General features: G+C 40.7%; 1 long non-coding RNA gene across 1 annotated transcript; it reads right to left on the reverse strand.

Annotated features, from left to right (window-relative positions):
• Window positions 1–3,179: 3,179 nt before the first annotated feature.
• Window positions 3,180–23,634, reverse strand: LOC140812664 (uncharacterized). The gene is made up of 3 exons (XR_012113725.1): window positions 22,271–23,634; window positions 21,905–22,055; window positions 3,180–3,526 (listed from the first exon to the last, which is right to left on the reverse strand). It is a non-coding gene; the product is annotated as an uncharacterized lncRNA (long non-coding RNA).
• Window positions 23,635–25,468: the final 1,834 nt, after the last annotated feature.

Genomic DNA, 25,468 nt, shown 5'->3' on the forward strand with positions numbered 1-25,468 from the left:
TAAAAATTTCATACTTCTTAAATTATTTAAAATAATTATTTTCTTAACTAAAAATAAAAATTTATCTTTTAAATCTTCAACACCTTATTCGTCTCCGGTCCTCCGTTCCGACCAACCATCGACATTCTTCTGAAAATCTTTAAATCATGAAATCAAATAAAATTATACAATTAATCATTTAGTCATTCATAATATTTCATTCATGCATCTAAAATAATTTAGTTATACTATTTTAGCAATTTAATAATTTCCATACATACGGTCTGTGTTCGGACGTTACAACTTGATTTTAAAAAATATTTTTTAGTTTAAACCGGTTCAAGGTGTGATCCAATCAAATTGAAACGGTCAGAATTAGTATCCAAGTAATTTACTTATGCTTCCATCTATTATGGAAATCAGAATAATTGATTTTAGAAAGGTGGTAGGAACTTTATATATGATGTAAAGATTAATTTTTGTGAAAAAAAAAGAGTTTACTAACCATGATGTACAACATTGGTCGTTGCATAAAAACTAGTTTAGTAACCATGATGGGATCTGTAATGCCGGGGATGTTATTTATTGTAATCTGAGATTAATTTGAAATGATTTATAGATTAATTGATGTGATTATAGACGGAAAGTATTAGACCGGGAAAAACGAGAAAAGACGCAAAGATGTGCGAGGGTAGTGCAGTCGCGCACATGCGCGACTTGATGCGCGATCATGCGCGGAACGGGCAGAAGACCTCGCGCATATGCGCGGAGTGAGGGCGCGCATATGCGCGAGGTGTCCAACAGTATTTCCAAAGAATGTAGCGCACATGCGCGGAAGACGAACGCGCATATACGCGAGAAGCCAAGCGACATGACCAGAGAACCTCGCGCATATGCGCCGAGGGAAGGCGTGCATATGCGCAAGAGATGCCGAGATACACGCACCAATAAGCAATGTAAATTATTTAGAAACAAAAGAAGAGAGGAATCGAAGCTCTGGAGAAATAAAAAGTTTCACGTTGGAGATTTGACCTGGTGACGATCCGCCTGTCTGATTTTGAATCTGAGTACAGTACTAAGTTCCTAGCGACGACAGCTGCAACTGGACATAAGTTTTACTACGTTTCGATATGCCTGGAAATTATGATATTGTCAGAATTGAATATGAATCATATATTGTGTTTCTGATATAGTAGGCATCGTATATTTGAGGCCAGATTGAAGAACAGACTGTGTATGTAATTGTTATGATTTTCAGAACAGATATAATTGAGATTATACAGATTTGAGATTACTGTATGTTATTGTTGAGATTATGAATTGTACCAATATTGATTATGAGTTCGGTTATTATATCTGTGATGTTGAGACTGACGAGGTTATTGAGACTATATTGTCATGTTGTCTGAACATCAGTACATTGATATTGATCAGATTCAGTATTTGAGTGAGATTGTATTGTTTTATTGTTGACATTGATCAGATTATGTCCTGAATTGAGTATTGATCAGAGCAAGTCTTAAATTGAGTTGTATATTGTTATTTCAGATTTGATATGGACATATTTGACTTCGAGACTTCGACTTCGTCTGATCGAGAAGACAAATGTATAAGTCAATGTGGTATTGGGAGATCGACTCAAGTAGGATATACTTGAGTTTCCCTAAATCATATACTTACTATTATTATATGCATTAATTTGATTTGATATGCTTGTTCTATTTATTTATAGGAAGCATGTATTAGACGAGTATTAGACGAGTGATCTTGTGACAGAAGTTTCTGATAGTGGTGAGATCGCCACGGGCACATTGCACGATGTGACAAGATAGTGAATTGGCGAAAGAGCCAAAGTCTATTACGTATAGGTCACCGGACGATTGGCTATCGATGTGGATAATTGGAGTTTCTTCTATTACTGGTGATCGATACAATATCGATGTAGATAGAATTGGAGTTTCTTCTATTACTGGTGATCGATATGGAATGCCAACGTATGGAAACCGGGATCCCTAGACTAGGAATGAGTCTAGTCTTAGATGTTGAGTCACGAGTCTGGTTGACGGTTTTATATGGATTATATTCTTAGGAATTGATATAGTATTACTAGTTCGTGTTCCCGATTGTGGTGCATGTTCAGAGTATGATTTATTGTTTGATATTGATTCATGTTTCTGATTTCAATACATGTTATGAATATATGCTTCATGCTTTTATATCTGTTATATGAAATGCATGTTTCGTTGATTTATACTGGGAATATAATTCTCACCGGAGTATCCGGCTGTTTTCTTGTTTGTATGTGTGCATGACAACAGGTGGAACAGGTTCAGGGTCAAGGAGATGAAGAGAGATCGTGATTAGAGTGGAGACTACGGACTTGGAGTAGAAATAGGGTTTGGACACTTGATGTTTATTTGTTAAACCCTAGTTTGAATAAATGTATGTTGTACAGGACTCGTACCTTAATTTATACGGATATGTATAATAGATGAATGCCATTACATTTCGCATGTAACAATGTATGTTAACAAAAAAAAAATTTAAGACCCTGTTTATTATAATTGATTAATTAGTCCCAAAGATTATTAAGAATCGAATTAGCGTCCGGGTCTCCACAGGATTCAAGGTATTAAAATTAAATCGATGATAAGTGACAAAAAATCATAATAGACATTGTAATTTGTTTTGTTATTTCTTTTGAAAATCATAAATGACATTGTAATGGGTAAGAATTAAGGTCAAACCAGTGAAATCAAGGATGAAGTTGTAGAAGATTCATAAATAAGGAATTAATTAGAAGGATTTTATTTAGTTTCATTTTTAATATTGCATGCATTCTAGCTATGGATATATGAATTAGGGCAGATTTCTTGCTAGGGAAATCGATTGTCTTTTTATATTTAAATGACTATTGTTGCATGAAATAAGAATATCCAGAATCCTAAAATCGAATAGTAAATGTGAGATCGCGAGGTTCTCTCAAAACGAGCCTCGAAACCCTATCCAAAATACATTGATCATCTCATAACATGATCCAAACATGGGACCATAACAGACATCCAAGTCTCATAGTTTTTTCTATCCTCTTGAAATTTGCGCTCGACATGCTTAAATCTCGGTATTAGAATTTAGATAATAAGAAGCCGATGATTTCTGTTGTACGCCAATACAAAGCATATTATGTGTTGGAGTGATCACTCAAAATCCAGCAAAAAAGTGAGAAATGGTAAGACACAAGGTCAATGCTAGAACTCATTGTGATCTTTACACTGTTGATGACTGGCTACTGTTTTATATGCTTGTACATGCCATTTTTTAATGAATCACATATGCTGATGTCTGCTGGAATAAAATGTAGATAGATGTACATTCATAGATTCATCAAGGAAGCGGGCTGGGTAAATCAAATGTAGGTGATTTAGGCTTTACAAGGTATGGTAGTGTTTATCTCGACCAGGGTAGCATCTCGAAGAGCCTCTTGAAACGATACTTCAAACATCAATGGTTGGTACAGACAAACTTCATCTTCCTCGCAGTAGTAAACCTGAAGAGCAAGCAGGAGGTCTAAATAAGTATAGTCTCGAATTCGATTCGATATTATCCAGAATATAATATATTTTTGAAATGATTTTATTGTAATTAGTTATAATAGAAATTTCATATTTATGCCAAGATATTTTTGAGCTATAAGACAAGATGATAATTTTATTCTAAATTATAAGAAATTAATAAAAGCCTTATTCACCATTATATGTGTAGTGACCCGTTCCAGAATCACCTACTAAACAAGAATTAAGCATGCAATTAACTTAATTAACAACAATCAGAGATAAAGGCGGAAAAGGTCAACAAAAGATAGATATACAACCCAATCGAAAAATCCAGAACAACTCAAACTAAAATGAAAGTATGCGGTACAACCATATCGAAACAAAGAAGTACTGTAGTGACCCGTTCCAGAATCACCTACTAATCAAAAACTAAGCATGCAATTAACCTAATTAACAATAATCAGAGATAACAGCGGAAAAGTCAACAAAATAATGGTTATACAACCCAATCGAAGTCTAGAATAACTCCAAATAAAATATCCAATACAACCATATCGAATCAAAACAATACCGATAAACTAAACCAACCAGCTACTCAACGTCCTCCTCCTGCTCCTCCTGAGCTGTCCAACCTGAGGCCTGCCCCGTGGGAATGGGGTGTCCAAGAATAAACAAAACCGAGGACGTGAGCGATAAGAACGCCCAGTACAAAAGTATGAGTATACAGACCTATATGAAATGCACATGCTATGATCATGATACCGGGGTAGTCAAGAAACAGGAGTCACAAAAGGATCTCAACAATGCTCAGTCTAGAGGCGCCAAGTGGATAGTGCCGCGCGGTACACCTCTGGGTCACTGCATCCACTACAAGACAGACGTGGACCTAAAATGTCCCGGACCACCGAAGCCCTCCCGACCCGTCGGCCACTGTGTACTCTCGGTGTCCATGCGTCCACAAGACAGGGCTGAGCGGCCCCAAGATATAGCTTATCTCGAAAGAGATACAGCTCAACAGTAAAGGCTATCTCGAAGGAGAATACGGCTCAACATGAAATGCAACGTGCAGTAATAAACGTGACATAATAGCATGCATCATATGACATATATCAATGCACCACATAATCATGCAACACATATAAGAATGTATACTCAACCAGGATATCTCGGATAGTACTTTCGTACCTCTATCACAGCAATCCTAATTCACTGGAACAACCAGACAACAGGTCTAATCCAAGCCTATTCATCAAGTGAAAACCATCACTAAACTTATCTACCAGACTTAACTAGATAATCCTGAGATAAATACTGATAAAATTCCAAACCTTCGTCCGTCGCTAGCCCGCTGATGCCGCTAGCTCCCAACTAGAGCACAGCTCTGCTACAAGACCAGCAGCTCCCCGCTAGTGCCCAAATCTCGGAACAAGACTAGAACCTGTCAGAAACGACTGAAATGCTATGGAATTCTCTGAATTGGCGAGTCAAAATGAGGAAATCCGACCACTATTTATAGGCCATGTTCGGATCCTCCGAACCCTCTTCGGAACGTCCGAACTCTTACGTGTCCATCGGCTCTTGACAGCTCATGATCGGATCCTCCGATCATACACTTCGGACCGTCCGAACATGCACGTGTCCAGCTGCTCTTGACACCTCATGATCGGATCCACCTAACCCACTTCGGACCTTCCGAACTCTTCGGTGCTTCCGAACCATCTTCGGTCCGTCCGATCATGACTCGGTCAAAATTACACATTAAACCTTCTTAATCACCATTACTCCGTTAATTACCCAATTTGGAATTCGGGCTACTACATTCTCCCCCCCTAAAAAAAAAATTTCGTCCTCGAAATCAAGTTTATAGAATGAACAAAACTGAAATAAAAACAACATCATTATTACATCTCAATTGTTGCTTCAATTCTCTCATCTCTGACTCTCATCTGCAGCCTGATCCTGGTTCAGCGCAAAAACCTGACCTTGGGCACGAGGTCGAAGATTCGAACTACCCACAGCCTGACCTTGCCTCCTCTGCTGAACAGTCGTCTGAGATCCGGAGCCAGATCCTGTTCCACCTCGCAACTGAGGACAATTCTTCTTGATATGACCCATCTCTCCGCACTGAAAACAAGCTCCTGCTGCTAATCGGCATTGCTCCGATGGATGGTTCTTACCACAATGCGCACAAGAATCCTTCTTCTCACCAAAGCGAACAACACCGCTAGACCTTGATCCAGATCCAGAAGAAGAAGAACCGGACTTCTTAAAAGACTGAGGTCGAGGACTCAAAACACTCGGAGGTCTAGAAGAAAGAATAGCTCTACCACGCTGGAGACTGATCTCTGCTTGACGACACCGGTTCACCAACCCATCGTACGAAGTAGGATTATCACAGACAGTGACTCGATCAAAGATCTCCTGGTTAAGGCCCTGAAGGAAATGATCGTACTTGGCTTCAGAACTGCCACTGATATGAGGCGCAAAGGGTAACAACTCGAAGAATTTCTGCTGATACTCATCAACAGACATACTCCCCTGCTTAAGGTTCAGGAGCTCAATCGTCTTAGCCTGGCGAAGGGCTGGAGGAAAGTACAGCTGCATGAACGCTGCACGGAAATCGACCCAAGTCGCTCTACCCTGCGACTGAACTATCGGCGCAGAAGTCGATCGCCACCACCTGCGAGCACGGCCCTCGAGAAGAAAACTAAGGGTCTCCATCTTCTGCTCATCGGTGCACTGGAATGCGCGAAAACAACTCTCCATGCGCTCTAACCAATCCTCCGCATCATCGGGAGTCTCTCCACCAACTAGAGGCTTAGGCCCCATCTGCATGAAACGATGCATATCGAAACGCCTAGGACCATCCCGACGATGACGATGCTCACGATGACGTCTATGATCGTCCTGGTCACCCCATCGACCTACACTCCCCTGACTACTCCCGTCACCAAAGTGGTCAGCCATTGCTACAACATAGAATGGGGAAACTAGTAAATTGGTCAATGGAAATCCCAAAACAGAAATCTATATCCCAAAATCGTATGCATGCTCTGATACCATAAATGTAGTGACCCGTTCCAGAATCACCTACTAATCAAAAACTAAGCATGCAATTAACCTAATTAACAATAATCAGAGATAACAGCAGAAAAGTCAACAAAATAATGGTTATACAACCCAATCGAAGTCTAGAATAACTCCAAATAAAATATCCAATACAACCATATCGAATCAAAACAATACCGATAAACTAAACCAACCAGCTACTCAACGTCCTCCTCCTGCTCCTCCTGAGCTGTCCAACCTGAGGCCTGCCCCGTGGGAATGGGGTGTCCAAGAATAAACAAAACCGAGGACGTGAGCGATAAGAACGCCCAGTACAAAAGTATGAGTATACAGACCTATATGAAATGCACATGCTATGATCATGATACCGGGGTAGTCAAGAAACAGGAGTCACAAAAGGATCTCAACAATGCTCAGTCTAGAGGCGCCAAGTGGATAGTGCCGCGCGGTACACCTCTGGGTCACTGCATCCACTACAAGACAGACGTGGACCTAAAATGTCCCGGACCACCGAAGCCCTCCCGACCCGTCGGCCACTGTGTACTCTCGGTGTCCATGCGTCCACAAGACAGGGCTGAGCGGCCCCAAGATATAGCTTATCTCGAAAGAGATACAGCTCAACAGTAAAGGCTATCTCGAAGGAGAATACGGCTCAACATGAAATGCAACGTGCAGTAATAAACGTGACATAATAGCATGCATCATATGACATATATCAATGCACCACATAATCATGCAACACATATAAGAATGTATACTCAACCAGGATATCTCGGATAGTACTTTCGTACCTCTATCACAGCAATCCTAATTCACTGGAACAACCAGACAACAGGTCTAATCCAAGCCTATTCATCAAGTGAAAACCATCACTAAACTTATCTACCAGACTTAACTAGATAATCCTGAGATAAATACTGATAAAATTCCAAACCTTCGTCCGTCGCTAGCCCGCTGATGCCGCTAGCTCCCAACTAGAGCACAGCTCTGCTACAAGACCAGCAGCTCCCCGCTAGTGCCCAAATCTCGGAACAAGACTAGAACCTGTCAGAAACGACTGAAATGCTATGGAATTCTCTGAATTGGCGAGTCAAAATGAGGAAATCCGACCACTATTTATAGGCCATGTTCGGATCCTCCGAACCCTCTTCGGAACGTCCGAACTCTTACGTGTCCATCGGCTCTTGACAGCTCATGATCGGATCCTCCGATCATACACTTCGGACCGTCCGAACATGCACGTGTCCAGCTGCTCTTGACACCTCATGATCGGATCCACCTAACCCACTTCGGACCTTCCGAACTCTTCGGTGCTTCCGAACCATCTTCGGTCCGTCCGATCATGACTCGGTCAAAATTACACATTAAACCTTCTTAATCACCATTACTCCGTTAATTACCCAATTTGGAATTCGGGCTACTACAAGTACTGAAGAAATAACTCAACCGGCTACTCCACGTCCTCCTCATCCTCCTCCTGAGCCATCCAACCTGAGGCCTGCCCCGTGGGAATGTAGTGACCCGTTCCAGAATCACCTACTAAACAAGAATTAAGCATGCAATTAACTTAATCAATACAATCAGAGATAATGGCGGAAAAGGTCAACAAAAGATAGATATACAACCCAATCGAAAATCCAGAACAACTCAAACTAAAATGAAAGTATGCGGTGCAACCATAACGAAACAAAGCAGTACTGAAGAAATAACTCAACCGGCTACTCCACGTCCTCCTCATCCTCCTCCTGAGCCATCCAACCTGAGGCCTGCCCCGTGGGAATGGGGTGTCCAAGATAAACAAAACCGAGGACGTGAGCGATAAGAACGCTCAGTACAAAAGCATGAGTATACAAGCCTATATGAAATGCACATGCTATGATATAATACCAGGGTAGTCAAGAAACAGGAGTCACAAAAGATCTCAATATGCTCAGTCTAGAGGCGCCAAGTGGATAGTGCTGCGCGGTACTCCTCTGGGTCACTGCATCCACTACAAGATCAGACGTGGACCTAAAATGTCCCGGATCACCGAAGCCCTCCGGACCCGTCGGCCACTGTGTACTCTCGGTGTCCATGCGTCCACAAGACAGGGCTGAGCGGCCCCACAAGATATAGCTTATCTCGAAAGAGATACAGCTCAACAATAAAGGCTATCTCGAAAGAGATACGGCTCAAGATGAAATGTAACATGCAGTAATAAACGTGACATAATAGCATGCATCATATGACATATATCAATGCAGCAAATAATCATGCAACACATATAAGAATGTATACTCGACCAGGATATCTCGGATAGTACTTTCGTACCTCAAACCAGTAGATCCTAGCAATCAGCCCTAGACTCAAGCCTGCGTCCGTAGTCAGCCCACTGATGCCGCTAGCTCCCAACTAGAGCACAGTTCCGTTATAAAACCAGTAGCTCCCCGCTAGTGCCTGAACCTCGGGAAAAGACTAGAAACCCATCAGAAACGACTAAAACGCTCTGGAACACTCGGAATTGGCGAGTAAAAAGTGAAGCCTCGCGCCTCTATTTATAGTCAACGATCGGAAGATCCGATCCACTTCGGAAGATCCGATCCGGTACACTTCGGACCTTCCGAACCCTGATCGGACGATCCGAACCCTGCATGTCTTCCACGGGTCCAGCCACCTGTCTCGGACGATCCGAACCCTGATCGGACGATCCGAACCCTGCATGTCTTCCACGGGTCCAGCCACCTGGCTCGGACGATCCGAACCCTGATCGGTTGATCCGAACCCTCCGAAATATAATTAATCCAATAATTAACTCAAATTAGGCATCGGGATACTACATTCTCCCCCCCTAAAAAGGATTTCGTCCGCGAAATCGTGTCTGAAGAATGACAATTCTGAATAACAATACATTTAACTTAAGAATGAATTACAACCGAAAGTACAACTGAAATTACAATCATAACTGAAAATACTACAACTAGAACAACTCTGGATGCTCTGACCGCATACGACTCTCTAGTTCCCAAGTAGCTTCTTCAGTGCCTCTGCGCTGCCACTGAATTAAGACAAGAGGAATGTTCTTATTCCGCAACACCTTGTCTTTGCGATCTAGAATCCGAACTGGTCATTCCACGTAAGACAAATCCGAATCAAGTTGAACTTCAGAGGGATGTAAAATGTGAGACTCATCTGCTACATATCGTCTCAACAAAGATACGTGGAACACATCATGAATACTTGATAGGTACGGCGGCAATGCAAGTCTGTAAGCCAAATCTCCCACGCTTTCCAATATTTCAAATGGACCAATAAATCTCGGAGACAGCTTACCCGTGAGACCAAATCTCAAAATCCTGCGAAAAGGCGAAACTCGGAGAAACACTTTCTCACCTGGCTGAAATTGAAGAGGTCGACGCTTGGTGTTCGCATAACTCGCTTGTCGATCCTGAGCAGTCTTCATCCGCTTCTTGATTACTGCAACCTTATCAATAGCCTGCTGGACTAACTCCGGTCCCTCAACATGTCGTTCCCCAATTTCGTCCCAGAATAATGGAGTACGACAACGTCGCCCATACAACGCCTCAAATGGTGCCATACCAATACTACGATGATAGCTGTTGTTGTACGCGAACTCAATCAAAGGCAAATGATCCTGCCAAGCGGTTCTGAAATCCATAACACAAGCTCGCAACATATCCTCAAGTGTACGGATAGTCCTCCCTGTCTGACCGTCGGTCTCTGGATGATAAGCCGTACTCAAATTTAGTGAAGTACCCAATGCTGACTGGAAACTACCCCAAAATCGTGAGGTAAAACGAGGATCTCTGTCACTAACAATACTGACTGGCACTCCATGCAAACGTAAAATCTCTTGAATATACAATCGAGCCATACGATCGAAAGTGAAATCACGGTTATATGGCAGAAAATGAGCAGACTTGGTGAGTCGATCCACCACTACCCAAATAGCATCACTGTTCCTCGAAGACAAAGGCAAGTGAGTAATGAAGTCCATCGCGATATGCTCCCATTTCCATTCAGGAATAGGTAAGTTCAACAATAATCCTCCCGGTCGACGGTGCTCTGCCTTAACCTGCTCACAAACTAGACACTTGGAGACAAACTGATAAATGCTGCGCTTCATCCCTTTCCACCAAAATCGTGTCCTCAAATCTTTATACATCTTGTTGCTTCTCGGATGAACACTCAACTTGCTTCGATGAGCCTGAGACAAGATCTCTTCCCTCAAAGTATCATCCTCCGGTACTACAACCCGATTAGACAAACACAGAAGACCATTAGACTGATAATGGAAATTACTATCTCCACCAACCAACCGAGCTAATCTCTGAGTCTTGAGATCAGACATCTGAGCATCTCGAATCCGAGTGAACAAAGTTGGCTCAGATAAAATGGTAGCAACACGAATGCTCTCCATACCTTTCCGATGTTTGAACTTAAACCCCAACGAACAACAATCCTGGACAGTACTAGACATAGCACTGGTCTGAAGTGCAGAGGCTCTCACCTTGCGACTAAGAGCATCGGCTGTGAGATTCGCAGAACCTGGATGGTACTTGATCACACAATCATAATCTTTAAGTAGATCCATCCAACGACGTTGTCTCATGTTCAACTCAGCCTGAGTGAACAGATACTTCAGACTCTTATGATCAGTAAAGATTTCAAACTGAACACCGTACAAATAATGACGCCAGATCTTTAGCGCAAACACAATAGCAGCTAATTCTAGATCATGAATAGGGTACTTCTCCTCGTGGGATTTTAACTGTCTGGAAGCATAAGCGATCACATGACCATTCTGCGTCAACACACACCCTAAGCCTTGAAAAGAGGCATCGGTGTAAACACTGAAACCATCAGATCCTGACGGTAACGCCAAAACAGGTGCAGAAGTCAGAAGTCGACGAAGCTCTCTGAAACTATCTTCTGTGGGGACCCGGACGCTAATCAAGTACTTAATCATCATTGGGACTAATTAATCAATTATAAAACAGGGTCTAAATTTTTTTCAAATACAAAGCGGAAACGTAATGTAATTTACTCAAATTACATATTAAACATGAACATACAACTCAGTATAAAAGTACAAGTCCTGTACTACATACATTTATTCAACTAGGGTTTAACAGCTAATATCAAGTGTCTAACCCTATCTCTAACCAAGTCCGGAGCCTCCACGCTATCTAATCTTCTCTCATCCTCTTCTTGACCCTGCTCCAGCCCCACCTGTTGTCATGCACACATACAAAACAAGACAACAGCCGGATAACTCCGGTGAGATATAAATATCCCAGTATAAACAATGTAAACATGCAGTCATATAAAAACATATACGAAAGCATATAAGAAGTATTCATAACATGTCTCAAATCAGAAACATAATCAATATCAAGCATTCAATAAACATGAATGATATAAACAATGTGATTCAACCTGTCATATCCGACTCAACTCAACCGACGCGTCATCTCAGACTCGACTCAACTAACACGTCGTCTCAGACTCGACTCAACTCTATCCTAGGGATCCCGATGTCTGAATAATGATAATATACCGAATCTCAGTCGATAGGAATGACTCAATCCCTAAACGGCATCGATATAATTCATATATTCAGTGTCTGGGCGAATCAGCCGCAGAATTGACGAATCAGTCAAGAATTAGGCGAATCAGCCAATAACCAGACGAATCAGTCTGTAATTAAGCGAATCAGCTTAAGTTTAGACAAATCAGTCAAAATATAGCGAATCAGCTATAATTAGGCGAATCAGCCAATAAATAGACGAATCAGTCTATAACCGGACGAATCAACAGGTGACTAGGCGAATCAGCCTATGACTCACGACTCAGTAATCAATACATGCATTCAGTATCTAAACCATTCAGTCAATGACTAACGAATCAGTAGTCATCTCATGCAGTAACTATAATCAATAGGCTACAAATATTAATCTTATCATACAGTAGCTATAAATCAATAAGCTACAATCATAAGTCTTATCAATTGCAAATATCAATGCAATAAATAAAAGTATGTGATTTAGGGAAACTCGAGTCAAACCTCACTCGAGTTGTGCAATCCCAACTCAACATTAATTTATACCTTTCTTTCTGATATTCTGATTCTGTCGAAGTCTCGAACTCAAATCTGTCAATACTCAATCTGACAAGAACAATATCGAGGAGTATAATATCAATATACCACTCGAATTAAATCTGTCCTGCTCAATACTCAATCTAATTCAATATCGATGGCATAACGGTATAATATCAATATACCCAACAATACCCTATCAATCAGATATTAATTCTAATATCTCATACTCAATAACAACTCAATTCTGATATCACTTGACTCCAAAACTATTCCGAAAATCATAACAATTCCATAATCAGTCCGTTTCTTAATCTGACTTCGATTCTATGATGTCTAATATGTCGAGAACAACATATATGAGTTCCATTCAATTCTGACAATATCATAATTTCAAAGCATGTCAAAACGTAGTAAAACTTACGTCCAGTTGTAGCCTACGTTGCTAGGAACACGGTACCGAAGTCGGATTTAAAATCTAACGGACGGATTGATCGCAAATCGAATTCTAAAATTCAAAAGCTATTTTCCTTCGAAGCTTTCGTTCCTTTTTCTTTTCTTCCTTCATTTGCACGTATATACATATATATATATACTCCATGCATGTGAGAGAAACGTGGCACAATTTTTCACAACACACGCCTCTCGCTCGGGCGGACATAAGTTTCCGCCCGGGCGAGCAACTCTCGGCCCTTCTGCGCGATTCAGTCTCGCTCGGGCGGACAAAAACTTCCGCCCGGGCGAGACACTTTCGGCCCTCTTGCATAATTCCGTCTCGCTCGAGCGGACATAAACTTCCGCCCGGGCGAGACACTTTCGGCCCACATCTTGGCTCTTCCTACTTCTTGGTCCAATAAAATCTCGGACTGGCCCGGCTATAACCACATTAAGTCAATTAATCAACATCTGATTACAGTAATTAAATCTCGGGCATTACATTTCTCCCCCTCTTAGACCTGAGTTCGTCCTCGAACTCACAAGCAATCAATTCAGATATATCAGAAGAAATCTATAACAGAGTTTAATTCAAAACTCAGATTTCTGATTCCAATCTGGAATGAGAATTCACTAAGTATCATATCATAATACTTCTCCAATCCTTCTGACGGAATCAATATCGCATTACTGGCTATACAACATCCGTATAAACCAATCTACATCTTATCACATATCAGTATCATCAGCTGTTAACAAATCTGTTTACCTCAACCAAAGACATAAACAATCTTTAGCTTCAACTACCAATCGTCATCATCCGACGTTGGTTTCTTAAATCTGTCCATTCTGAACTATCTGCATCTTCCTTCGAATTGTCTTCAAAAGAAATCTATAGTACTCATCGTATACTGTCTTGTCTATAACTATCTCATTACCCATCTGATAAGTTGATAGTTATTGTCACACAGTGATAATAAGTTATATCAAGTAGTGCTAACATCCAGCACTAAAGCTGTACAAAAATCTTCCAATATCTGGCTAATACATTCTGACGGTCTGTCAATCTGTAAAACCATCTAAGAGAAAGTTCATGATATACTCTATCACGAATACAAACTCAAGCAAAATCACAATCTGACATAGTCTACTGTTGCATTCTGCTCTTTTTGACCAGCTCTCTGACATCAATCTGTGTCATCTGGTCATGTTTGTACGTTATCTTGTACAAACTAATAGATATAGATTGAACAATCTGTCAATCACAATCATATCATATTACAATCTGTAAAAAAGACGGTAATTTCATTACGAAGGCTATAGAAATGTACTCTCATTTCTATTTAGAACTTTACAATTCTGTAATAATTCTTCTGATTTCTATCTTTCTATCTTTTCTGTTAGCAATTTAGACATATCAGTACAATTTCTGCCAACATTTCAATACAATTCTGTTATAACTGATCTCATCTGTCTATATCACAACGATCTGTTCGAATACAATACAGTCTCAATTATCAGACTGAACACTGAATCCATGACTGTAAGCTTCTGACAATATCTGTTCTTTCTGATTCGAACTATTTGATATACACAAATCAGTTAATAACATAAATTAAAGAAGAAATACCTACCTGGTATTCGGCTCTGCCTATCAATATCAAGCTGTACTGTACCATTCTGACACATCTGAAATCACAGAATAATCAATCTCATACAAAATACAAAATCACATATCTGTTACTCTGATCGACACTCTGTTCTGACTATCGTTATTGAGTTCTAACCATTCTAATCAGCTTTTTGAACTGCTAACGTTTCAACATCAGCTCTGGTTCGGACGGTACAATGTAATCTCCATGGCCTACCATTTGTCTTAAACACGTATTCAGATTAAGCATCAATATTCAATCAGATTCAAGGCTAAAATCAATCTCTCTGATTGGAATCAGATCTGAAGTCTTATCAGAGAAACCATTAATAACTTTTATATCATTGGTAAATCAGCCAATGATAGACTCAATTTCAGTAAATCAACTGAATACATAAGGAGTCACTCTGCTCCTTTCTGTCATAATCGAGTCATAGCTAGTACGAAGATCAAAGGAATTCTCAATCTAGAATCCTTATCGTACCATATTCATTCTTGGTCATCTCAGATCTGATTCTAACCATCTTCTGGAACTAATCTAGGGTAGCTCTGTACTTAGTCAGCATATCAATATTAGTATTGCCGTCCCAAAATCAGAGAACACTAGCACAACACAAGCTACCACACGATCTAACTCGATCTCATTCTCATCCTACTGTAGTACACAAGATCTAACAGAAATCACTGATACAAGATCTTTTCCCCAAAGGAAAATAAACAAATACTACAGTAAATAGGGACTCAACAGATGATGCATGCATCAACGCAAATCTTTCAAAAATAGAAGTATGTGAAGCACCGGCATCCCTCAATACATATGCAGGATAATCAAACAAATCAGTTACCTGCAACGTCATCATCTGGTGCTTCCTGAGCCTGCTCCTCGGTCAAAGCAAATACTCTGGCCTGCTGTCTAGGAGGCTGGCCGACTGTCTGGCTTCCTCCTGGCCTCTGCTGTGACTGAGATGGTGCTGGCTGAAATAAAGGAACGGCAGCTGATCGTCTACCCCACTGTGCCGCTGATCCAGATGGTTCAGCTCCCTGGAATCTTTGGGGACCCCTCTGTGGACATACTCTGGCAAAATGTCCCTGTTGCTTGCAGAAGTGGCAACTACCAAGTACTCCTTGGCATTGCTCAGTGGAATGTCTCCCTTCACAATTTCCGCAGTAAACGCCGGTATAACTCTGTTGAGAACCACTAGAGCTAGAAGAACTGCCGACAGACTTCTTAAACTGCTTTCCTCTAGCCTTCAGAAAATCGGTCTTTCCACCAATGCTACTGCCACTCACGAATCGGGGAAGTGGTTGCTGTGGTCTCGACACTGGAGGAACAAATTCAGCTCCTCTCTGCCTTATCAGGCCCGCCTCAGCGCCCTTTGCTCTATTCATGGCATCAGCAAAGTTATTGGGTCGCCCTGTGTTCACCAATGTAAATATATCGGGATTCAAGCCATTGATGAACTGATCAGCAACGGCTTCGTCATTTTCAGACACATGAGGAGCAAACTTCAACAAGGTAGAGAATTTGGTCACATATTCTTCAATGTTCAGCTGACCCTGTCTCAAATTGGCAAACTCCGCCCCCTTGTCCTTTCTGTACGATATTGGGAAAAATCTCTGATAAAACTCAGTTTTAAATACATCCCAAGTAATAATCGTACCTCGTTGCTCCAAGGCCCTCTTCATTGTAACCCACCAGCTTTGTGCAACATCAAGCAACTGGTGTCCAATCAATTTAATCCGGCGCTCATCACTGTATCCCAGTGAATCAAACAGCAACTCAATGCTACCTAACCAACTCTCACACTCGACTGATGTCTCAGTACCTTTCAGAGTGGATGGTTTGAATGACTGAAACCTCTTCAGCAAGGTTTCCATTGGAGTTGGTGTTACATCCATTGGAGGATTCGATGTACTACCCTGTTCTGGGATTCTTCTGGGAGGCATATCTGAAACTCAAAAGGATTAGTAGTCCAATCCAGTACATCTGTTTCAATTCAATCTCTCCTCCGATCATCTTACTGCTGATCGAGAATCAATTCAGATTCGTGCCAATAATACATATTACAAAATCAAATCAGATAAATCAAGTAATATATATTATATAAAGCAGTAAGTCATGCTAGCAATCACAAGCAAGGAAAGAAAATTCAATCTACCCCGCTCACTAGCCTCTTCTATCTCAATCTAAAGAATCTACAGTTCTAGTACCTACTGCTCTGATACCACCTGTTGTGGGGACCCGGACGCTAATCAAGTACTTAATCATCATTGGGACTAATTAATCAATTATAAAACAGGGTCTAAATTTTTTTCAAATACAAAGCGGAAACGTAATGTAATTTACTCAAATTACATATTAAACATGAACATACAACTCAGTATAAAAGTACAAGTCCTGTACTACATACATTTATTCAACTAGGGTTTAACAGCTAATATCAAGTGTCTAACCCTATCTCTAACCAAGTCCGGAGCCTCCACGCTATCTAATCTTCTCTCATCCTCTTCTTGACCCTGCTCCAGCCCCACCTGTTGTCATGCACACATACAAAACAAGACAACAGCCGGATAACTCCGGTGAGATATAAATATCCCAGTATAAACAATGTAAACATGCAGTCATATAAAAACATATACGAAAGCATATAAGAAGTATTCATAACATGTCTCAAATCAGAAACATAATCAATATCAAGCATTCAATAAACATGAATGATATAAACAATGTGATTCAACCTGTCATATCCGACTCAACTCAACCGACGCGTCATCTCAGACTCGACTCAACTAACACGTCGTCTCAGACTCGACTCAACTCTATCCTAGGGATCCCGATGTCTGAATAATGATAATATACCGAATCTCAGTCGATAGGAATGACTCAATCCCTAAACGGCATCGATATAATTCATATATTCAGTGTCTGGGCGAATCAGCCGCAGAATTGACGAATCAGTCAAGAATTAGGCGAATCAGCCAATAACCAGACGAATCAGTCTGTAATTAAGCGAATCAGCTTAAGTTTAGACAAATCAGTCAAAATATAGCGAATCAGCTATAATTAGGCGAATCAGCCAATAAATAGACGAATCAGTCTATAACCGGACGAATCAACAGGTGACTAGGCGAATCAGCCTATGACTCACGACTCAGTAATCAATACATGCATTCAGTATCTAAACCATTCAGTCAATGACTAACGAATCAGTAGTCATCTCATGCAGTAACTATAATCAATAGGCTACAAATATTAATCTTATCATACAGTAGCTATAAATCAATAAGCTACAATCATAAGTCTTATCAATTGCAAATATCAATGCAATAAATAAAAGTATGTGATTTAGGGAAACTCGAGTCAAACCTCACTCGAGTTGTGCAATCCCAACTCAACATTAATTTATACCTTTCTTTCTGATATTCTGATTCTGTCGAAGTCTCGAACTCAAATCTGTCAATACTCAATCTGACAAGAACAATATCGAGGAGTATAATATCAATATACCACTCGAATTAAATCTGTCCTGCTCAATACTCAATCTAATTCAATATCGATGGCATAACGGTATAATATCAATATACCCAACAATACCCTATCAATCAGATATTAATTCTAATATCTCATACTCAATAACAACTCAATTCTGATATCACTTGACTCCAAAACTATTCCGAAAATCATAACAATTCCATAATCAGTCCGTTTCTTAATCTGACTTCGATTCTATGATGTCTAATATGTCGAGAACAACATATATGAGTTCCATTCAATTCTGACAATATCATAATTTCAAAGCATGTCAAAACGTAGTAAAACTTACGTCCAGTTGTAGCCTACGTTGCTAGGAACACGGTACCGAAGTCGGATTTAAAATCTAACGGACGGATTGATCGCAAATCGAATTCTAAAATTCAAAAGCTATTTTCCTTCGAAGCTTTCGTTCCTTTTTCTTTTCTTCCTTCATTTGCACGTATATACATATATATATATACTCCATGCATGTGAGAGAAACGTGGCACAATTTTTCACAACACACGCCTCTCGCTCGGGCGGACATAAGTTTCCGCCCGGGCGAGCAACTCTCGGCCCTTCTGCGCGATTCAGTCTCGCTCGGGCGGACAAAAACTTCCGCCCGGGCGAGACACTTTCGGCCCTCTTGCATAATTCCGTCTCGCTCGAGCGGACATAAACTTCCGCCCGGGCGAGACACTTTCGGCCCACATCTTGGCTCTTCCTACTTCTTGGTCCAATAAAATCTCGGACTGGCCCGGCTATAACCACATTAAGTCAATTAATCAACATCTGATTACAGTAATTAAATCTCGGGCATTACATCTTCGCACTCAGATACAACAACAGCTATCATCGTAGTATTGGTATGGCACCATTTGAGGCGTTGTATGGGCGACGTTGTCGTACTCCATTATTCTGGGACGAAATTGGGGAACGACATGTTGAGGGACCGGAGTTAGTCCAGCAGGCTATTGATAAGGTTGCAGTAATCAAAAAAGCGGATTAAGACTGCTCAGGATCGACAAGCGAGTTATGCGAACACCAAGCGTCGACCTCTTCAATTTCAGCCAGGTGAGAAAGTGTTTCTCCGAGTTTCGCCTTTTCGCAGGATTTTGAGATTTGGTCTCACGGGTAAGCTGTCTCCGAGATTTATTGGTCCATTTGAAATATTGGAAAGCGTGGGAGATTTGGCTTACAGACTTGCATTGCCACCGTACCTATCAAGTATTCATGATGTGTTCCACGTATCTTTGTTGAGACGATATGTAGCAGATGAGTCTCACATTTTACATCCCTCTGAAGTTCAACTTGATTCGGATTTTTCTTACGTGGAACGACCAGTTCGGATTCTAGATCGCAAAGACAAGGTGTTGCGGAATAAGATCATTCCTCTTATCTTAATTCAGTGGCAGCGCAGAGGCACTGAAGAAGCTACTTGGGAACTAGAGAGTCGTATGCGGTCAGAGCATCCAGAGTTGTTCTAGTTGTAGTATTTTCAGTTATGATTGTAATTTCAGTTGTACTTTCGGTTGTAATTCATTCTTAAGTTAAATGTATTGTTTTCAGAATTGTCATTCTTCAGACTCGATTTCGTGGACGAAATCCTTTTTAGGGGGGGAGAATGTAGTATCCCGATGCCTAATTTGAGTTAATTATTGGATTAATTATATTTCGGAGGGTTCGGATCGTCCGATCAGGGTTCGGATCGTCCGAGCCAGGTGGCTGGACCCGTGGAAGACATGCAGGGTTCGGATCGTCCGATCAGGGTTCGGATCGTCCGAGACAGGTGGCTGGACCCGTGGAAGACATGCAGGGTTCGGATCGTCCGATCAGGGTTCGGAAGGTCCGAAGTGTACCGGATCGGATCTTCCGAAGTGGATCGGATCTTCCGATCGTTGACTATAAATAGAGGCGCGAGGCTTCACTTTTTACTCGCCAATTCCGAGTGTTCCAGAGCGTTTTAGTCGTTTCTGATGGGTTTCTAGTCTTTTCCCGAGGTTCAGGCACTAGCGGGGAGCTACTGGTTTTGTAACGGAACTGTGCTCTAGTTGGGAGCTAGCGGCATCAGTGGGCTGACTACGGACGCAGGCTTGAGTCTAGGGCTGATTGCTAGGATCTACTGGTTTGAGGTACGAAAGTACTATCCGAGATATCCTGGTCGAGTATACATTCTTATATGTGTTGCATGATTATTTGCTGCATTGATATATGTCATATGATGCATGCTATTATGTCACGTTTATTACTGCATGTTACATTTCATCTTGAGCCGTATCTCTTTCGAGATAGCCTTTATTGTTGAGCTGTATCTCTTTCGAGATAAGCTATATCTTGTGGGGCCGCTCAGCCCTGTCTTGTGGACGCATGGACACCGAGAGTACACAGTGGCCGACGAATGTAGTATCCCGATGCCTAATTTGAGTTAATTATTGGATTAATTATATTTCGGAGGGTTCGGATCGTCCGATCAGGGTTCATTCTTTCAGTTATGATTGTAATTTCAGTTGTACTTTCGGTTGTAATTCATTCTTAAGTTAAATGTATTGTTATTCAGAATTGTCATTCTTCAGACACGATTTCGCGGACGCAGGCTTGAGTCTAGGGCTGATTGCTAGGATCTACTGGTTTGAGGTACGAAAGTACTATCCGAGATATCCTGGTCGAGTATACATTCTTATATGTGTTGCATGATTATTTGCTGCATTGATATATGTCATATGATGCATGCTATTATGTCACGTTTATTACGGCATGTTACATTTCATCTTGAGCCGTATCTCTTTCGAGATAGCCTTTATTGTTGAGCTGTATCTCTTTCGAGATAAGCTATATCTTGTGGGGCCGCTCAGCCCTGTCTTGTGGACGCTTGGACACCGAGAGTACACAGTGGCCGACGGGTCCGGAGGGCTTCGGTGATCCGGGACATTTTAGGTCCACGTCTGATCTTGTAGTGGATGCAGTGACCCAGAGGAGTACCGCGCGGCACTATCCACTTGGCGCCTCTAGACTGAGCATATTGAGATCTTTTGTGACTCCTGTTTCTTGACTACCCTGGTATCATATCATAGCATGTGCATTTCATATAGGCTTGTATACTCATGCTTTTGTACTGAGCGTTCTTATCGCTCACGTCCTCGGTTTTGTTTATCTTGGACACCCCATTCCCACGGGGCAGGCCTCAGGTTGGATGGCTCAGGAGGAGGATGAGGAGGACGTGGAGTAGCCGGTTGAGTTATTTCTTCAGTACTGCTTTGTTTCGATATGGTTGTACCGCATACTTTCATTTTAGTTTGAGTTGTTCTGGATTTTTCGATTGGGTTGTATATCTATCTTTTGTTGACCTTTTCCGCCTTTATCTCTGATTGTTGTTAATTAAGTTAATTGCATGCTTAATTCTTGTTTAGTAGGTGATTCTGGAACGGGTCACTACAATATGCTGAATCTAGGCTTTTATGACAGAACCACTAACAAAACCAAATGCTATTTGAAAGTTCAGTATCTTCACTCACCTGTCCATTATAGAAACATTGCAGAAGGAAAAGACAATGAATCCGATTGAGCAAACCAATGAAAAAAGGCAAAAAAGAAAATGTTGTGCATACCTTGCAGTAAATTTTACTTTTGGAAGGAAAAGGGGAGGGATCTTTTGAACTATATGATGGCAAATCCTTCCCTGTTGATATTCCCATCCAAGGGGTTAACTGAGATTGCATTTTCCGGTTCTGTTTCCACGGTAAATTTACTTTGTGCTTCCTACATGTGATTTGTGCAGTTAATAAACACATATATGCAAAACGTGGGATCATAAGAAGTGCGTGCACGATGTTAGCCAAAATATTTCCCATATGTGATGCCATGGAAAGCATGATGAATTTAATGCCATCATGGGCAGAAGAATCAACATGTAATAAGCAAAACAACATACAACACCGAAAAATCATAATTAGCAATCCAACACACGATCGAACCTTTGACAAATGATACAATTCTGGAACCATTATCTTCAGATATAGTTTTCCCTCGGTAGCTGAACTTCCATAATGGGGACTGTTTCTATGTTAGCTTCAGAACTCCTTCTAAGACGCTTCAAATTGGTGCTGGCGGTTGGACAGCTTTTGACTCCAACGTAAGAGGTACTGGTTCTTTTTCATTCAAGTCTACATATCTGATTACGATGTTATTTGTATCGGCTATGAATAGTCTTCCTGAGCATGTCCATGATCAAAGCCAATAACTGATTAGATTACCTTTTTTTTCTGGAACGGTGTAAAAAAGGCATAAAATGGATAATTTTCTGAAAGTAAAGGCAGCAATGTAAAAAGAACATTTTCGTTATGGGATCATCTGATTCGATGCTCGGGTTTGTCATACAATAAATGATACATGCTGAAGTTATTTGATTTCATATGCAATATCAGGTTTTGTGTAAGGCTCATGATACTCCTCTTTTTGGACCTGCAATCACATCTTTCATGGTAGCCCATGACACATTTACTCACAGAACACTCCACCCCTGACAGTGGAGTTCATATCTCCCTAAGTCTCGAACCAAGGACCTCCATGCTAAGTACTTATATTAAAGAGACTTGTTAGAATTGAGATAGTAGAGACTTGGGGAGGGACAAACTCCACTACAGGGATGGAGAGTTCTGTGAGTAAGTGTGCTATGAGCTACCATGAGATATGTGATTCCTCAATTGGTACCAAGTCCTTTTAATTCAATTACTTAGTCTGGAGGTTTTGGATTCGAGACTCGAGGAGACACGAACTCCACTGCCAGGGGTGAGAGTTCTGTGAGTAAAGGCACCATGGGCTATTACGAGGGATGTAGAAACCAAAAATCAGTACACGTTAAACTCATGCATTTATTTAAATTGTTAAATTATTTATTTAAGTTTAGAATGATTTTTAACGATGTATGATTTATGAATTGACATTATTTTCAATTATTTATATTTACGTGATGCATGTTAAAAAAATGTTTTTTTGAGTTTCATGTTTCAGACGATTATTTGATGCGGGATCAGGGAAATGAGGCCGACGACGATTTGGGCGATTTGTAAAATGTAGTATTTTATTTCAAATCAAGAAAGTGGCATTTTAAATGATTTATTAAATTTTTAGCATATTTTTTTTAAATCCTAATTTAATTTATTAGGTGATTTTAAGGTTTAAACTTTTAAAGTTTATATCAATTGTGTATTTTTTTTTAATTAGGGGATTTTTGGTAAATTAGTGTGGAATAACATTTAATTAGCTTGTTAATTATTAATTAAGCAAATTTTATTCCCCAAATTAACTAAAAAACACGCACACACACTTCTGCACACACACACACGTCTCTTGCACCCTTTCATTTTCTTTTTGGAGAGAATTTGTTAGGGTTCTTGTGGGGCCCTTAGCTCCTAATCGTTATGACAACACAATTTGATTAGGGTTAAGTAATCACAGCGGAAAACGGGTTTAAAATTTCTTTACAATGAGCCCAAAATATCTCTTCTGATATTTAAATACTAAAAATAATATCTAAATTCAAATCATAAAACACGCCCACACATAATCAAAACCAATCACATACAAACAACTCATATCCTCGGGACATGCCCCGGTATATAGATACATATACATATATACTGGGAACAACATATAAAACCTCAACTCAACCGTGGCTCCCTCCAAAAGTACCCTCTCCGGTCTCCTGATATCCTGGAGTACCTGCCATTGTCCACACACAAAGACAACAACAGCCCCCCTTGGGGGTGAGCAAAGCTCCGTATGGAACAACCAATCATATATACCACAGATATCTAAACAATGATATATGGTATGCAATGCATGTATGTCGTGGAGGTATCAGGTCAAATGCCCATCCACTGAGCACATGTCAGAATCAATCGAATCGCTATCAAATCAAATCAATGATCGAGCTGGCACACCGGCCGATATGGGAATACACGTATGATAGCGTCGACGAAGCGCCATCAATCCCACATCTCATATCCAATCATATGGGGCCACAATTGTCTATACTTTACGGGTCATATAATACCGGCATAGCGATTGTGTTCACAAACCCCGGAATCCAATCCAATCATATCAGGGTATCCAAGGATCATAGCTCAACGTGCATGTCATGTATCGATGTATGCATAAAATGATGTGTGTTAACAAAACATTTATTTTGTACATCGATACTCAAATCTCAATGTCATGTATGCCACATCAAATCATCAAATAGGCACATAGACACGTATTCCAATCCAATCAATCCAATCAAACCGACATATATCATATAATACAGATACCTGTCGTATGTTATCCGGTCGCAACATACCTCAGTTCTTCGTTCCAATTGATGTAGCCTCAAGATATTGATATAACGCTTTATCTACATCAATAACATACTCATTCCAATCAATAACATGGTCCAAAATCAATAATATGAGTTTCAAATATCATTTGAAACTTCAATAATTCATATCAAATTCAAATCATATCATAATTCAATTCCGACTTCGAATATACGTTTATTGTCGGTTATTCTACTACATATCAGAAATTCAACTTCAAATACATGCTATTCCAGCACTTTGATATTTAAGCTGCTGAAATCAGAAGAAAATTACCTCAGTCTGAAGCCCTCTACGCGACGATTACAAATATATAATTTGTTTCGCGTTTGGACAGCGTTTCGAAGTCGAATCGGAAGAAAGAAAAATCGAATTCTCTCGAAGTCCCTCGAAGAGTGGCGAAGAAATAAAGAAGAAAGAGAGAGAAAGCTCGTTCTTATCATTCCACCGCTCTCGCGCTCGGGCGGTAGAATTCTCGCGCCCGAGCGCGAGACATTCTGCCCCCGAGAAACATTTGCACCGCGCTCGAGCGGTCAAAAACTACCGCTCGGGCGCGGCATGTTCTGCTCGAGAACACGCTTCATAAGCCCTGGCGCTCGGGCGGTAATTTTCTACCGCCCGGGCGCCACTCGTACTGTACATATGTTTTATTTTTGTACTATTTTTGGCGTCCGGCCTCCAATTGAGCTCTTACAACGTCAATTCATATCCAATATTCATTCTCAATTTCCATTGTCACGATATACATCAAATACCTAATCCATGACAATTTCATTAATTATCGATAATCAACATCAGATTTACGATAATACGATA

The sequence above is a fragment of the Primulina eburnea genome, chromosome 14 (genome assembly GCF_022965805.1).
Source record: "Primulina eburnea isolate SZY01 chromosome 14, ASM2296580v1, whole genome shotgun sequence".
Taxonomy (NCBI): Eukaryota; Viridiplantae; Streptophyta; class Magnoliopsida; order Lamiales; family Gesneriaceae; genus Primulina; species Primulina eburnea.